Source organism: Macaca nemestrina, chromosome 1 (assembly GCF_043159975.1).
Source record: "Macaca nemestrina isolate mMacNem1 chromosome 1, mMacNem.hap1, whole genome shotgun sequence".
NCBI lineage: Eukaryota > Metazoa > Chordata > Mammalia > Primates > Cercopithecidae > Macaca > Macaca nemestrina.
This window is the reverse complement of record NC_092125.1, coordinates 2,977,044-2,991,855: the sequence shown is the minus strand read 5'-3', so window position 1 is coordinate 2,991,855 and position 14,812 is coordinate 2,977,044. Positions and strand designations below refer to the sequence as shown.

The 14,812-nt window shown below is 41.4% G+C and overlaps 1 protein-coding gene and 1 long non-coding RNA gene across 15 annotated transcripts in view; one reads left to right on the top strand and one right to left on the bottom strand.

Annotated features, from left to right (window-relative positions):
- The window catches only part of LOC105474705 (SET and MYND domain containing 3), an 813,173-nt gene that overhangs the window by 472,869 nt on the left and 325,492 nt on the right, over positions 1–14,812 (bottom strand). The window lies entirely within an intron of this gene.
- Positions 1,272–9,171, top strand: LOC112425327 (uncharacterized). 2 transcript variants are annotated; one of them, XR_011607716.1, is made up of 3 exons: positions 1,272–2,763; positions 5,070–6,296; positions 8,478–9,171. It is a non-coding gene; the product is annotated as an uncharacterized lncRNA (long non-coding RNA). The 2 variants fall into 2 exon arrangements; XR_011607715.1 differs by having other exon boundaries at positions 5,070–9,171.

The following is a 14,812-nucleotide window of genomic DNA, read 5'->3' as shown; positions in this document are numbered from 1 at the left end:
CTGAGACAAAACGCAGTTCTATTTGAAAGTTTACCACACATTTCAACTTTCACTTTGAAGAAACACTTTAAGATAAATAAATAAATAAATGCACAATGGTTAAAAGAGGAAATTGGCTTTGTTTTTTTTAAGAACTACCCAGTAGAGTAGAGCATGCCTTTTTATATTTACTCTTTTTATAAAGCTATTTATGGTAGAAGGTGCTTAGAATGTCTAGCGTATAATAAGTGCTCAATTTATTGATGTGAATCATATTTACACATAAATATACAGACAAACCAGAATATGTAAATGTGAAGGGATATAATCACCCCAACACCATGAATTCCACCTTAATTTTCCTCTCCCTGACAAACTACTGATTAAATTGTAAAAATTGCTCTTTAATCTAGATAGCATGTTTCGTACGCATTTAAGAAACGTTTACTGAGCTCCTGCTTTATACCAGCCTAGTTCTCAGTACAGGTAGAGCAATGAACAAGATACATGAGGTCCTTATTCCAACGGAGCTTAATTCTACCCAGAGTGAGATACACAGTACCGAGAAGTAAATAAATAGGAAGATATTTTCAGATAATGTTCATGATGTGGTGATAAAAAAAACAGAATACCACAAGCGTGTGGAAGGCAGAACTACTTCAGAGGGAATGACCAAGGAAGGCGTCTTTGAGGCAGTCACATTGAACGGAGTCCTGAAGACGGAGAGAGCCAAGCATTAAAAAAGGTTTTCTAAAGTGCTGGGGGGAAAGCATGTGTATTAGCCAGAATTAAATTCCCTGCTTTCAACAGAACACCAAATAAAATGATTTACCCACAGAAAGGGTTCTTTTTCTCACTGGAGCCCCACGACGCCATTAGGCAGCCAAGCTCCTTATACCTTTGTTTTTGCCACCCCTGGTGTGCAGCTCACCAGAGGGCCGCTGTACTGAGCAGTGACTCAGCCTTCCAGTGATGAAGAATGGGGAGGGCTGAAGGGCAGGTGCCCAGCCAGCCTGGTCAGTCCCTTCCTATCAGCAAACAGTAGCTTCCCCAGAAGCCCGGCCCATAAATGTTCACTTAATCGCTCTAAACTGTCCCACAGATACAGTAAAGCCAAGTAAGTGTCTTGCTTTCAAAACTGGCACGGATGGGCCTTTTGTAACTCAGAAAAAACAACAACAACAACAAGAAAAAACTGAAACTCTGTTAGTAGGAAGAAAGCAAGAATGGGCACTGGCCTGCGATAAGCCATGTCTGCTGAAGCATCCTAGGCGGGGCCAGGGCAAGTGCAAAGTCCACTGTAGGATAATAGGTCCAGCTTGTAAAACAGAAGACCAGGGTGTAGGAGTGCAGGGAGCACGACTGGAGCACAGCCCAGGAAGACTGTGAGTGACATGGAGGGAACACGACTGGAGCACAGCCCAGGAAGACTGTGAGTGACATGGGAGCCAACGGCACTGAGGGCTTGCCAGGTCCTAGAGCGGGGGGAGTATGTTTTTTTTCTCCGCACCCCCTCCCCGCCCCGCCTCGCCTCCCAGATGTGGTCTTGCTATGCTGCCCAGGCTGCTCTCAAACTACTAAGCCAACAGATCTTCCTGCTTCAGCCTCCTGAGGAGCCGGGATTACAGGAATACACCACTTTACCTGGTGGTGCTACCTTGATTTTACAAATAATGAAGTAAACGCAGTAGGTTAAGTTGACTCAGCTAAATTCACAGATTAGGAATGAGAGGAGACACAATTATAACCCAGCGTGATCCGACTCCTCAATTCATGCCTGTAACCCCTGTACTCTGCTGCTGTCTTCGTATCCCTGCTTTAACAATATGCCTCTGAGTATGAGCTGACAGAATTCTTTCTTCCAAATCCATTCCGGTTATTACCTACTGTCCTATTCACTCACATTTATGAGAAGTGTTTATTTGTTCTAATAGTTTCATTTATTTCAAAGTTTTAGACAGAACTCTATGTTTTTCTCCCCCTACCTAATATGCATAGAAGAAAAAAATATTAAAACGGAAAATGACTACCTTCATCTGATGCTAAGCATTAGGGGTGAAAATTCTTATTAGTGGGAAAGGAAATCTCTATACTGCTCCTTCTCACTCTGAGATACCTGGGGAGGGAGAGAAGACAAGACTGAACTTTCAAAGCTCCTGCCAGTTCTTCAGTGCTGAAACATTAATGAGCCTCTGAATGCGCAAAGGTGGGCCCAGAGCCGAAGGATGTTTGAGAGTTAAATTGCTCTGCATAACGAAGGAAAGGTAATTGAGTTTCCTGAGGAATTAGAGAATCAAGAGGTCGAGGAGAAGTGAGAAAGGCAGGGAGCTACGAAGGTGGCCGCTCTCTGACCTCACAGGAAGTCTCTCACGATGTCCACATTACCAGCAACACTATTCCCAAATTCCTGCTACAGAACTGATACCAGCTCTCCCATGGGGGACAGCACTGAGTGAGGATTCTGTGGGTGGCTCCTGTCGGTAAGCATTGGGGAAATACTTTCAGATCACATCCAGGATAAACCATTACTTTCAAATCTGGGATGATTAAATAGAGATGGTGAATGTAAAAGAACCCCGTGAAGCCTGGCAGAGCTCCTCTGATATTCTCCAGAGCAGTAGCAGACAGAAGCTGGGGCTGCTTGCGTACTCCTCTCCCCCTGAACATTATTACTAGCATGTGTGCTGGGACTGTGAGACGATGCCATCGGACAAGCGAGACGATGCCATCAGACAAGCGAGACAATGCCATCGGACAAGCCAGGTGTTCCAGCGACCGCTCTAGGTAAGCCTCATTCTCTTTGTTCACTGGCAGCTCCACCCTGCGCCTCAAAGCAGAGTCCTCTACCAATGAACACGCAGCTTGCCTGGCACACCTGGCAGAGCTCACCTGCATGCCGCCAAGCATGACGGACTGCCTTCACTGTGGTTACAAAGGCCTATTTACCCAAGAGGTTTCTTCTCTGGGGCCCTGTGGCTTTCAGTGGGAATTTCAAACTCACCGAAGACTGAGTGACTTACAGTTTTTTCTGTGTGCTAGGCTGTTAGATTGCTTCCATGTCTACATAGGCTGCCCTCCATTTCGGGTGTCCTCTCTTCCAGGCTGAACCCGTTTTCACCAGACTATCTTTTATGAGTTCTTCAGAAATTCAGGCGTCATTTCTCCAGGAAGCTTCCTCTGGCCTCCCCTTTTGATTTCGATGGCCTCCTTCATGTTCCCCAGTCCCCTGTCTATGCCTCCACCTTGGTATATCGTGCTCTAATGTAATCATTGATTTACTTTTCTATCTCTGCGAATAGATGGACCCACAGAGCCTAGCAGTAAACCTGCAACAAAGTGGTTGTTTGATCATTCTTATCAAATGTATGGCTTAAAAGTATTTTACTTCTAAAATGCAAAAAGAGAATCAAATACAGGTCTGGCCAATGAGAGTATATTTCAAATGACAGGCAGGAATACGTCTTCCCAAATCCTGATTTTTCCTTTAATGCATAGCTCTGACTTACCTGGCCTCTATCCAGACCTTCATATTACTCTTCTCTAGTTAAGCCAATAGCAGTCTTCAAGCCAAAGCCTCCTAGAAGTAGGAGTTTGCCAGGCAGTAGTGCACGTGTATTGGTTGCAGGAGGGTGAAAAAAGTATTACAAAGATAACAGCCTGGGTGCAAGCTTGGAGAGTTTCAGGAACAGAAGAGGACAACGTGGCAGAGCTGTGGGTAGAGTAAGTGAGGTCAAAGCATGTTGATGTGTACCTGGCTGGCTAAGTGACAGTCATTTCTTGGTGAATCTATCAGAGAAGGACTACTATACAACCTGAATCGCTGGGAGCAAGGTATCTAATGTGAGAAAGAGTGAAGTAATGCTACACCGCAATGACCACTAACTGAAATGCCAACAACTCCAAGTTGGCTAAGTGAAGAGAGAGTCTTACCTTAATTACCCTAAAAGAACATTCTAGAACTAGGTTAAGCTAACAAGAATAATCATATGTGGGGGGTGTTTCTGGGAAAAGAAGTCTGTCAGAGACAGGCAGAAGTGTCAAATGGAATGTGTCTCAGAGACAACCTAAGTTGACACCATATAAAGTATTTCTGAAGATTGCAGCCAACTGATCTGAACTTCACGGCCACGTAAGGCATATTCATTATTTTTAAACTAACAGAATTGGTGTGCATGTTCTTGAATCACTTAAAATTCTTATCTCCTCTTTTTAAGAATCTGGAATTTCACAATGCTGAGGAGTCCATGGTTTTCAGGCATCATTACAAAATAACCAGCACTTCCTAACAGCTGGTGGCAGCAAAATCTGAAGCTTATGATCATACTTCTCAGTTACAATGCCTACTTAGGTATCACCGCAAACCTTTCAGCACAATACAATGTAAGGGTTATTCAGAGGTACAGAGATGAGTGGTAGGGTCAGGATTTCAACCATACCATATACCTGCATAACAAACAACTCAGACTTACCTCACTTGTTACTAAATACTTGCTTTATGGAAGGGAAAAGTACTTTCAGCTGAAATGGTAGAGCACAACCAGCTTAATATATATCCTAAGTGGCTTAGAGGTTAAGTACATAATCCCTTCAGCAGTAGCCTCAACTACATTTCTCTTATTGTAGCTAGCTCTTGCACATTTAATCACCTTCATCTGTGTTGTTAACTTGAAGTTTTAAATATGCATATTCCCAGAACACATCAACTAATTTTCATAATTCTTTCATTTGAAAATATCCTTGGAACATTAATGGTTGAAGAGATAAAGGATGCCATGTTCCTAACAGAATGTATTGTGACTCTTACACTCAGTGACTGGCTGTAACTGGGAAACTCAAAACCACAACTATATATGGCCATAAAATGACAACGAAAATAGTTCATTCTATAGTTGTAGGCTGCTTGACATTTTCCAGCTTGCCTTGATTTTATAAAAAGAAATGACCTTGAAAATAATTAAGCATATCAAAGGGTAAGGCTGTAGCTCACTGAAACACAGCAATATGTTCATGTCTTTATAACACTGCTAAGCATTCATGAAACAGAAAGAAGTTTTATTACTCTTTAACCAATTTCTACTTTAATTTTATAGGCTTATGCATATTCACTACGAGGCCATTCAAATCTTCATCTACCTGCATTCTTCTGAACGTGGAAATAAAGGCAATCAGGAATCTGCCTGCTAGACTCGGAACACATCAGATTTTGCAAGAGGCATCAGGGTCTGGTTGATTCTTTTTCTTTCCAGCCTGTGTTTAATGAGAGTGCTCTCAATAAAAACACAAATTCAGATTAGATTTCTGCACTCAATATTTATTAATTTAGATGCTCTTTAAAAGAGCATGTAAGCATCTTGATAAATAAATTTAGCTGCTGTCACTTTCTAAAAGGAACAAGTGCAATTAAAAAAGAAACAGGAAATCGGACATGAGATGGAAGGAAAATGCTTCTAAGACCTGAATGCTATCAGCCCCACTGCATACAACTGAGTGTGCTCCCTGCAGTGTTGCAGAGGGCTCAGAGAAGTCACAGCTGGCCACACGTTAGGACCCTGGGCAGAGGAATACTAATAGAGGAAAGTCAGAATGTCCAAGAATGGAAGACCAAATGCTCGGAGATCTGGAGACATCCTAATAAAAGGCATATTCAGGAGGGAAGGCGCCATTTTGAGTTAGTTCAAGTTCTCTGCTGGGTTTCCTCCTCTACCCCCACCCTAGCGGAGTCAACTCGGGCCACAACATTTAAATTAAAACACAAAATGTTTAGCTGGTTTCTCCCCACTTGCAAAAGGGCTGACCTGTGATCCCAGGTGAGAGAAAAAGAGGTGTATAAAAATAAGGCTTCTCAGGAGGCCAAGGCAGGTGGATTGCCTGAGGCCAGGAGTTCGAGGCCACCCTGGCCAATATGGTGAAACCCTGTCTCTACTAAAAATACAAAAAAATTAGCCAGGCATGGTGGCGGGTGCCTGTAATCCCAGCTACTTGGGAGGCTGAGGCAGGAGAATCACTTGAACCCAGGAGGCGGAGGTTGCAACAAGCTGAGATCATGCCACTGCACTCCAGCCTGGGCAACAGAGTGAGACTCCATCTCAAAAAAAAAAAAAAAACATAAATAGATAAAAATAAAAAATAAGGCTTCTCTCATGAGGTAATGGAATGCCTTCGAGATCTGCTATTTCCAAACCACCAGGACCAGCCCCAGTGAGCCAGATCCTTAATGTTTAAATCCTTCCTCTTCCTACAACACATGGACGGTGGGAATGTAAGTAACCAAGGAAGCCAGGCCCAAAGAGAAACTTCCTGGTGCCAGGATCTTTCAGGTAAGCCATTCGTTTTTTGCTCGTACTGGATATGTGTGCCATGTGCCAGGCGCACAGTCCTGAACAAGACTGATAATGTGTCTGCTCTCATGGAGTTTATATTCTTGTGATGGGTGACAAGTAGTAATAATAAAGGATTTGGGGAAGAGTATCAGTCCTCGAAAACATCTATTTATCAGTCCATTCCTTTACTTAACATAGGCTACTGTTGTGCAACAGGTTCCATGCTGGCTGCTAGAAGTACACAAAGGTCATTAAAATACAAGCTAACTTTGGGAGTCAGCCACACAGAGATGGTGAATGAAGCTACAGGAATCAGTAAGGTAACCTACAGAGAGTGTGTAGAGAACAAAGAAGGTGGGGAAAGAACTCCACTGACAGGGAAGACAGTACTGCAGGAAGAAAACTAGGAGAGTGTGGAGTCACTGAAGGCCAGGGAAACGTGCTTCCGAACGGGAGTGGTCCACAGGACACATGGCAGTTAGAGTCTCCAGAGGACTGAGCAACATGGAGATTGCTGCTGATCGCAACTACAGCAGTTTCAGTTGAGTTAAGGACCTGAACGCCAGACTACAGTGGAGGCGACAAGAAGTAAAAAAGGAAGACTAAAAATGGAAATAATTTCAGCAGTGATTGTGAAAGGAGAGATGATTCAAAGATAAGTAGAGACAGAGGTGGAGCAAAGGCGTTATTTCTTTTTTTTCCCCTCCCTCCTTTTCATCCTTCCTGAGACAGAAGACATTTAGCCACATTTAAAGGCTAAAAACAGTGAAAATAATTGAGACTAGATGACTAGTAGAGTGAGGTCCATCAAATAATAAAAGAGCGAGCTCTAGAAAACAGGAAGAGATATCCTTTCCTTTGGGGATTTCGGCCAGAAAAAGAGAGGTTTGCTGATGCTTTGAGGGGTGAGGAGAGGTGAACGGTTAAAAGTTGAAAGAATCTTCCACCTTATAGCCTTAGGCCAGGAAAATTCCCAGGCAAGATTGTGTGCAAGTGAAGAGGCCACCATGTGTCAGTCACAGGTTTCCAAGGTGAGCTTAGTTGATGAATGGTAAAAGTGAATACAGGTCGGGGAGTGGAGAAGGTGGCTTGATTATTAAAGTTACTTACAGAAATACATATATATATATATGAAATTTTTACAATGAGACAATAAAGTAATATTTGAGTAACCATAATTCAGACATTTTTAAGTAAAAATGTCCACTTCTCACTGTAAGGTGGGGGAGAGGAGGCCCTGGCAATGCAGACATTGCTGAATCAGTAACTTCAATAACCTAAGAGGGCTGTCTAGAAGTAAATGCATCTACATGTGCACATCTGAATGGGAGAGATCAGGAATGTAGGTCAACAAGGGTCATCCGAGTGACCCACACCCCCATCACCTACACCAGGCAAACTGCTATGCAGCACTGTGGCCTACGTTCCCCCCCAATCCCCGCTTTTTTTCTTTCTTTTTTTTTTAAGAAAAGTACTATCTGTTTTCTTGCAACTCCTCAAGGATTTAGTGCAGTGTATACGTAATGCTTCTGGGCAACTTGGAAAATAACCTGAGAACATCAAAAGTCTATATTGAATGTGAAAAATTCTTTGAGCACAGGCTGCACAAGGCCACACACTGCCACGTTCCCTTCACAGTCCTAAAGAAAAAAAAGGTACATATTTGTACAGGGTTCTTTCAGATGCATTCCTCTCACCGGAATCATTTCTCCAGTGTACGTGACTGAAACCTACCCTAATGAGGAGGATAAGATCACATGTAAGTCTGATAACACCCTACTCACCGTGTGAAAAAGCATTTTATCTGTTGGTGTCACCAAAATGTAAGCCCTGTATTTGCTGAGTATCCTAAATCAACATACAGCTTTCATATTTTGTCTGTTCTCCTGTTAATTCTTAAAGGTTGTTGGTTCCTGGAGTCTGGGAACCAAGTCAGTCATTGTCCTTGCACACACGTAAAGTGCTCAAGATAATGTTTGCCTATGACGGTGTCTGTTTAACTTGCTGTTGGCCCAATAACATGCAAATATGTGCTCCATAAAAGCTGCAAATGACGGTAATACCTGAGAGCTAGGGGCCGCGGGATAACTTCGTCACTATAGTTTTTGTTTTTTGAGGTGAAACATAAAATTAACTATTTTAAAAAGAACAATTCAGTAACATTTAGTGCATTCACAGTGATAAACGACCACCAACCTATCCAGCTCCAAAACATCTGGATCACTCCAGAGAAAAACTCGGTACCCACTGAAGGCAGCTGCTCTCGGATGCCCCTTCCCACAAGCCTTGGCAACCACCCATCTGCACTCCGTCTCTATGGGTTTGTCTACTCTGAACATGTCGTACACATGGGATCATGGAGCACGTGACCTCTTGTGTCTGGCTCCCTTCATTAAGTATCATGTGTTCTGGGTCCATCCACGCTGGAGCACGTATGGGTACTTCGTTCATTTGACAGCTGAATGATATTCGACTGTGTGCATAGATCGCAACTGGTTTATTCAGTCACCCAACAACGAACATTTTGGCTGTTGCTACCTTTTCACTATTGTAAATACTAACACTATGTACAATATATATATGTGAATTTGTTGAAGTACCAGTTTTCCATCCTTTTGCGTGTGTACACGGCAGTGGAATTCCTGGGTCGTCATCAACTTTTTAAGGAAGTGGATTCCACAGTGGCTACAACACTGTAATTCCTATCAGCAATGCATAGAGTTCCAATGTCTTCACATCCTTACCATTTTCCATTTTACTGATCATGGCCATCCTACTACATTTCATCCTATCACATTTAATAGTAAATGTGAAGTGGCACCTCATTCGGTTTTTTTCTAATTTTTTTTGGAGACGGAGTTTCACTCTGCTGCCCAGGCTAGAGTGCAGTGGCATGATCTCAGCTCACTGCAACCTCCACCTCTTGGGTTCAAGTGATTCTCCTGCCTCAATCTCCTGAGTAGCTGGGAATACAAGTGCACCCCACCATGCCCAGTTAATTTTTGTATTTTTAGTAGAGACAGGGTTTCGCCGCGTTGGCCGGACTGGTCTCAAACTCCTGACCTCAGGTGATCCTTCCACCTCAGCCTCCCAAAGTGCCTGGCCTCATTGTGCTTTTGATTTGCATTTCCTTAGTGACTAATGATGTGGAACATTTTTTCATGTGCTTCTTGGCCATTCGTATGTCTTCTTTAGAGAAATGTCTATTCAACTCCTTTGCTCTTTCATAAACTGGGTTATCTGTCCTTTGGTCATTTTTAAGCAAGCCACTCCAATATTCTTCTCTAAGCATACTCCTTTAAGCAGACAAAATGCAAAACAGTGCAGTTGTTATGAAGCTATGCTATGAAACCAGACTGCTTGGGTTTGTCCTGCAACTTAGTCACTGTGGGGCCCTGACAAAATTATCTCTCTGAGCCAAAAAATCTTAAGAGTAAACCTCATGGATATGTGGTAAATATTAATCAATGTAACACACATACCATGGCATGTGACACATAGAAAAGCTATAAAATGTTTCAACAGCCAATAAAAGTATGTGCAGATACCACCTTCCTGTAATTACCTGTGTACTTCCATAAGGATGGGAAAAGTGCCTGAGCCTCTACCAGATTCAGCCATGTAAGGGTAGAAGGAACTTCAGGGAGGAAGTCACAGTTTTTTGCCTCCATGTTAAGACAAAAACAGCTCCCAAATAATGAAAAGCACTGTGCAAAATATTAATTTTTAAATATATTTTTAACAACATACGAAAGGCATTCTTCCACTTTTGCAAAGGAGGCAGAACCAAAATCTGTGATGAAAATTTGGCTACACAGACACTCAACAGGAACCAAACCTTCTGCCATGTCACACATTCCTGGGAATTAAAAAGAATGGAGAATGTTTACAAGCTGCTGTACTTTATAACTGTTATTTCTTTGGAATGATTCTTACACTGTGAGAGGAAAATAAGCCACAGGATATTGCTGAGAAGTATTAAGACCCATTCCTTTCTGTACACACAAAACGATTCATTGCGCCCGGAGGAACCACGCCACGCAGTCCACCCGCTTGGGTCTAAAAGTCCTGTGTGTTGCTCTGACAAGTCTACCTTGCTGCCATTACGCTTTTGCCGTCGTTAGAAAGGAGTGTTCAGTAAAACAAATGACGCCCATACAATGTCAATGTACAAAGGCCCCTGTGTTCCAATTCTATCCTACCCTTGACAAACAAAGGCTCTTTCAGGGTAGAGGGTTCAGTATCACCTGCCATATACTCTGGTCCAATTAAATTTCCAATTTGTAATATACAATTTTAGACCTAGAATTCTTTCTGTCCTTTGACATTGCTTTAATACGAAAAGAAGTCTCCGCTTCACTTGAATTCCTTAGAGAACTTGGCTTTTCTAAAAGCTTGTGTGTCTGTCCCTATATCCCTTCCAGCTACACCAAATTTAAACCTCGACAGACTAATTACATCGGATAGCAATCCAAGCACTCTGCCAAACACAGATGCCAAGGCCCAGGAGTCACGGATAAGTTCATGTTTATTTTCCATAGTGCAAGGAACAGATAGGACGGAAGAGGTGGTCAGAAATCAGTAAACCAAGACAAAAAACGCCAGAGTTAATTTAACAAATAAGGAGAAGGAAAATTAGCAAAAGTCAGTTACAGGGCAAAAGACTTTCTTTCAAAAAAAAAACAAAAAACAAAAAAAAACCTCTAACAATATCGTGAAAAGGGCAAGCTTAACAGCTGGACTATCTAAAAAACAAAATAACGTTCCTGGAGCAGCAAACAGAAGTCCTAGATTTGTCACTAAAATGCTCTTGCTTGTCCCAGATCACAGGTTAAAAAAAAAAAGATACTTCAGGGGCAGAATAACAATGGACAGCACTGCGAGTTTCAAGTTTGAGTTCCAGCTCTAAAGATACAGCAAGGCCGGGGGCGGTGGCTCAGGCCCGTAATCCCAGCACTTGGCCAAGGCAGGCTGATCACCTGAGGTCAGGACTTTGAGACCAGCCTGGCCAACATGGTGAAATCCCATCTCTACTAAAACTACAAAAATTAGCAGGCATTGTGGCACAAGCCTATAATCCCAGCTACTCAAGAAGCTGAGGCAGGAGAATCACTTGAACCCAGGAGGTGAAGGTTGCAGAGAGCCAAGATTGTGCCACTGCACTCCAGCTTAGGCAACAGAGCAAGACTGCCAAAAAAAAAAAAAAAAGATACAGCGAGAAATCTTTGGTCTAAAATGTACCTATAAACTAATTCTTCACAGATTATGGAAATATTTTTGATTTTCAAGTTTTGATAACAAAACTAGAATGTGTTACAGTTTAATTCTGAGTCTGTATTGTTCTTGGTTTTTGATCATTATAGAAAATATAGAAACCACAGAATAAAAGAAAAGAGAATGTGATATAGTACAACTTAAGAAAAAATAATTTCAATGTTTGTCCTCACTACCAAAAACAATAACTAAATAATATATTTTTCATTAACCTAAAATGAAAAAACATCAGAATAGTGTGATATATTATGTATGTTATACAATCCAACTAATACTACAGCATGGTTAGTTTCCATATTACTAAATATGCCACATGGTTGCATTTAACTTCTCTTTACATTTATTTATAATTCATTTAACCACTCCCACACTGATTTTTTTTTTTTTTTTTTTGCTATTAAAAAAAGTACAATTACTAGTTTCACCAAACAAGGATCACTATGGATAATTTTTTCTTAATTTTAACTTTTCTTTTTTTATTGGCCTACTTAGGAATTATACTATGAGTAATTTTTGACTCGATAAATATTTCTAAATTTGCTTGTCTCAAAATATAAATCAATTTACACAAAAACGGAAGTAATACGAGACTGCCTGTTTTAAACTCTCCCTGAGATTTGGGCATTAACATTTCTTGTTAGTTTTTGTCAAATGGCATTTCACTATTTACCTTTCATTCTTCCAAAGGAACACTAAAAAATTACCTGGAAAAGTGCTTTCGAAAAACGTAGTTGAGAAAGACTGACATGTCATGATGCTCAGTCTTATCATCTGCAAACATACTGTGTTTTTCCAAGTAATCTTCTATATTTCTCACATTTCTTAAAGTTCGTAGACTTCTTTGTATTTTCCTGCAGTCCTTGTGGCCTCTAAATACTGTATTGCAAAACTTTTCAGTTTTTTTATATGCAAAATTCATGTTATTTTCCAAACGACCCTCTGATCTTTTTTTAAAAAACAACAGAAGATTATTTTCTATGGTTTCATAGTCTACAAATGACTATTCTCAGATTATCAATTTCTGAGTATACTTTGTTTCTTTCTGTACATGTTATGGTTCTCTGTTCTAGTTTTTTAAGTGGTTTTGATCTCTACTTTGGTCTACTAAAGTTTCTTTGTTCCCAAGCATTGACTGAGGTAGAACCAATGTTGTCTGTATACAATCAAGAATCAATTTTGGTAAACGTTTCAAAGATAATTGAAAAAAAGGTATATTTCTTTTATAAAAGATGTCGTTTATCCTATCAATTGTTTTTTATTTTACATTATTGTTATATGACATTAATATAATCCCTCCTTTCTTTCCATTTTAATTTCTCTGACTCACGTTGGCATATCCTTTTGCTTTAAATCATAACATTTTAGACCACTCTTTTTTTCAGGGGGATGGAGGTAGGGGGTGCAGGTGTCATCATCGGTAAAGAGCTTACACCTGAGAGTACTGGAGTCACGTGTTGTTAACAACAGAGACACCTGCCAAGAAACTCATTGTCAGGTGCTTTTGTCCTTGTGTCAGCATCACAGGGCACACTAATGCAAACCTAGATGTATGGACTACCACACATCTGGGCGATATGATATGGCCTATTGCTGCTAGGCTACAAACCTGAACAGTATGTTCTTGTACTGAAGACTGTAGGCAGCTGTAATACAATGGTAGGTATTTATGTATCTAAACGTATCTAAACATAGAAGAGGTACAATGAAAACACAGCGTAAGGTTGGGCATGGTGCCTCATGCCTGTAATTCCAGTGCTTTGGGAGGCCAAGGTGGGCGAGTTTCTTGAGGCCGGGAGTTTGAGACCAGACTGGACAACACACCAAAACCCAACTCTAGAAAAACTTTAAAAATTATCCCAGCATGTTGGCACACATCTGTAATCATAGCTACTCAGCAGGCTGAGGCAAGAGAATTGTTTGAGCCCAGGAGTTCGAGGCCGCAGTGAGCCATGATCACATCACTGCATTCCAGCCTGGGTGACAGAGTATGACCTTATCTCCTGAAGAAAAAAAGGTATAAAAGATAAAAATGGTACACCTATGTAGGGCACTGACCATGAATGGAGCTTGCAGGACTAGAAGTTGCTCTCGGTGAATAAGCGAGTGGCAGGTGAATGTGAAGGCCTAGAACACTTGCTGTTCTCTCCTGTAGACATTATCAGCGCTGTACACTCAGGCTACGCAGGCCTAGAACACTCACTGTGCTCTACTGTAGACTTTATCAACACCACACACTCAGGCTACGCAGGCCTAGAACACTCACTGTGCTCTACTGTAGACTTTATCAACACTGTACACTCAGGCTACGCAGGCCTAGAACATTCACTGTGCTCTACTGTAGCCTTTATCAACACCACACACTCAGGCTACGCAGGCCTAGAACACTCACTGTGCTCTACTGTAGACTTTATCAACACCACACACTCAGGCTACACAGGCCTAGAACACTCACTGTGCTCTACTGTAGACTTTATCAATGCTGTACACTCAGGCTACGCAGGCCTAGAACACTCACTGTGCTCTACTGTAGACTTTATCAACACTGTACACTCAGGCTACACAGGCCTAGAACACTCACTGTGCTCTACTGTAGGCTTTATCAATGCTGTACACTTAGGCTACACTACATTTATTAAAAATCATTTTCTTTCTTCAGTAATAAATTAATCTTAGCTTACTGTAACTTTTTACTTTATAAACTTTTTTTAACCTTTTGACTCTTGTAATAATACTTACCTTAAGACACGAACACATTACACACATTGTTCGGCTGTAAAAACATTTCCTTTTTTTGTAACCTTATTCTACAAGCTTTGAACTATTTTTAAATTTTACTTTTTAAACTTATTGTTAAAAACGACGACACAAACACACACACGTCGATGCCTACACAGGGTGGGGATCACGAATAGCACTGTCTTTCACCCCATATCTGATCTCACTGGAAAGTATTCAGGGTGAATAAAGGCATGGGGCCGTCAGCTCTTATGACAACAACGCCTTCTCCGGAATACCTCATAAAGGACCTACCTAGGCTGTTTACAGCTAATTTTTTAATTTTTTTTTTTTTTTTTTTTTTTTGATACAAGGTCTTGCTTTGTTGCCCTGGCTGAAGTGCAGTGGAGGGATCATAGCTCATATAAGCCTCAAACTCCTGGGTTCAAGCTATCCTCCCACCTCGGCCTCCGGAGTGGCCAGGACTACAGGTGCGTATCGCCACACCCGGCTATTTTTTGTTT